We start from the raw sequence: 3202 nt of genomic DNA on the forward strand, positions 1-3202 counted from the left end.
CTATGAGGTAAGACTAATATGAGTGGATTGGTGGTTTATCATGGAGAAGAGAATAGTAAGAGCTGCTACCAACTTCATAGATACTTGATTAAGAGAATAAGTCTTAGACTTAACCCGCATCAAAACCATTTTATGGATCGTAGTCAAGAGTGATGTTTTGATCAAGGTTGTATCTTTGTATTCTTGGACCTTAGATACATATTTGGGACTTGAAGTGTAGGAATTGTTGTGCTTTGACATGGTTTAACATTGTTTCATAAAAGGGCGGTCATAAGGGTCATCGCTGGGTATGACAAAAACTACATTGATGGGCATATGTAGTCGAGATGGGATTTTTCCCTATTATTCCACTACTAGAAAAACAGCCTTTTACGACGCTCATTGCGCATCGTAAAAGGCTCAGACGACGCGCAAATGCGCGTCAAGGAAGGCCCTGTCATAAAGAGAGACGACGCTGTTTTGCGCGTCGGCTATAGACAACGCGCATTTACGACGTGCAATTACGACGCGCGTTTACGACACGCAATGCGTATCAAGGAAGGCCCTGTCATAAAGGAAGAAGACACGCATTCACGTGTCGTAACCTTACGACGTGCGTGTTAATGACACACAATGCGTATCAAGAAAGCCCATGTCAAGAAAGGCCATGTCATAAATGAAGATGACACACATTTTTGCGTATCATAATTTTAAATGTTTAAAAAAAAGATATTATTTATAAATTTACTTATTTTCAAATTAAATTTGTATTTAATGTTTCATAATAGAAAATAAAATGTCATCTACAAAAAATAGAATCCATTTCATAAATTTAAGGTCATACAATTCTATTTCTTACAATATATAAATTTGCATCTAATCTACTATGCACATAAAATTCCAACTAAGTAAAGTTGCATCTTGCCTTTCATAATTCTTTAAGACTAGTGCTCCAAACAGATGATTATATGGATAAGCAGTTGTACATTGGCCCATCTCACTCAATAATGACTTAGCCAAATTCAACTCCAAGTCTTTACTGCATTTTGTTGATAATGCTGCAAGATTTAAATCAAGTGGCTTCATATTCCTTTCTTCCATCAACTTTACCTGATGCACAAAATACACAGAAACAAAAAAAACATAGTAGAGGAAGGGGTAATTTGGGAAAATGTGAGGGGTATAATATAATAAGAATGAAAATACTTAATACCACTTTCATGCCATCATGGAAACCTATTGTCACTACTAGAAAGTAGAAACTAACTAACTCAGTTTTTTTTATCGGTTATGATTGTATCTATATAACCTAATACTACATTGCTATTAAAGAACAGCTTAAAGGTGGAGGTTCAATCTCTCCTATGTCTACTTGTTGCATAGACTTTGAGATGTCATCCACAAAGAACGGTATGCTGCATCATACACAAATAAATATCCCCATTTTAGACGATTTTGCCCCTGCAAAGATTTTTTTTCAAGCCTTGAGATATTTACCTGGAGTTGTCATCTAAAAAGAATGAGCTGCTGACTGCATTGTTTGAGTCCACTTTCATCATGACTCTCATATTTGAAATGACCTAATTATGAAATCGCCCTTAGGATTTAAGTTTTTTATGAGATGGAATTCATATTTGTTATGTGAGTAGTAACTTACTTCTGATGAAACACTGTGGGTCCCGTATTTGTCATCCCAATACATGGTGCTGATTCTGTATAGCTGTTGCATGTTAAGCACCTGCATAAATGACAAAAATGCACAATCTTGAATATAATAAAAGAGAAAAACGGAATTAAAATATTTATTACTATTAAAATAAATTTGCTTACAGGACAAAGTTCATTGGTAATTTCATTAAAAGTCTTCTTGGGCTTTTGATGTACAACCAAGAATCCAACTGCTTGTCTGATATGCTTCAACTCATCCCATGCGGTCCCCGCATACTGTAAATAAATCAAATATTATTTACTACAAAATCAATTTTTTTAAAATATATAAATATATAAAAAGTTCTTACTTCCTCAGTTGCATAACAACAACATTGTTCTAATTCAACCAATCCTCACTTTACATATTCACCATTACTAAACAAGCAACACTCACGTCTCAACAAAAAACTTCCACCAAAAAAAATCATCAGCATTTTTATTAAAAAAAAAAGTTGATATACAATATAAACATATTTTATGCAATTTACCTGTTGAATAGCTAAACGTTGATGAATGAGAGTATCTGTGTGAGTACTTTGCGCACCAAAAATGGAGGTACCTAAATAAGTAAAAATACATAAACAGTCAAGTAGTTTTTTTTATTCTGATAAATTATAATGATACATGAATCTAAGCAGCATCCTTTTATAACAGCTAGAAAAACGTCTTCCTAAATACTAACTGTCAAAATAACTCTAATACAGACTTCCATGTTCATGTGGATCCACATTAGCTGCCTCATCCTACAGCCAGATCATTTTATGTTAGCAAGCTTCAACATTTATGGACTTTTGGATTTTAAAGATGAATCATTAACACGTACAGGTTCTGATGAATTTAAGTTGCAGTTGCTAGGTGAAGCTGATGCATTGCATACAAGAATCTCTGCTTCAGGGACATCATTAACATCTGGTCCAGCTAAATTAATTCCAGATCCTGAATGACATACAGGAAGTTCTTGGATAACACTAATAGCATCAACTGAATCAGGCATTGCCTCATCTTCAATTTTTTCTAAATCGGGTTCAGGGAATTGTTCTGCAAAAAGTAACATCATATGAATAAGGTACCAATTTGGGGTTTGTGTCAAGGACTTTAGTCCTAAAGGCAACGCCTTCCAAGGACATGGGAACAAGTTTGACTTCAACAGGACGTAAGAAAGCCGTTTTCTCAGCGACCTGAACACAAAAGGTAGTGTGGTATAAGAAGAAAAAAGAATGATGTCATTGAACGTGAGTTTCTTATACCTTCTGCCAGTCAACAAAGTCAATGAGTTCAGGGTCCATGGTTTCTTTTGCAGCTATTTGAAGTATTTTTCCCCATCTTGTTTCTCAAACCGGCATGATCAAAAGGGGAATTCTTGAATGGAATCAAAAATTCATTAACTATAACAATTATTTAACTATAACTAAACTTTTATTATATTTCAAATGATTACAAAACAAGTAAGCAACAAGATTGAGAAAAATGTAATTTCAAAAAAAAAAAAGTTGAAAATTATATGGCATGGGAC

At 34.1% G+C, this 3202-nt stretch overlaps 1 pseudogene; it reads right to left on the reverse strand.

Moving 5' to 3' along the window:
• Nucleotides 1-1294: 1294 nt before the first annotated feature.
• Nucleotides 1295-2975, reverse strand: LOC145050617 (myosin-17-like; annotated as a pseudogene).
• Between the last annotated feature and the right edge of the window lie 227 nt (nt 2976-3202).

Source organism: Lactuca serriola, chromosome 5 (genome assembly GCF_051521515.1).
Source record: "Lactuca serriola cultivar US96UC23 chromosome 5, Lser_US96UC23_V15, whole genome shotgun sequence".
Classification (NCBI taxonomy): Eukaryota; Viridiplantae; Streptophyta; class Magnoliopsida; order Asterales; family Asteraceae; genus Lactuca; species Lactuca serriola.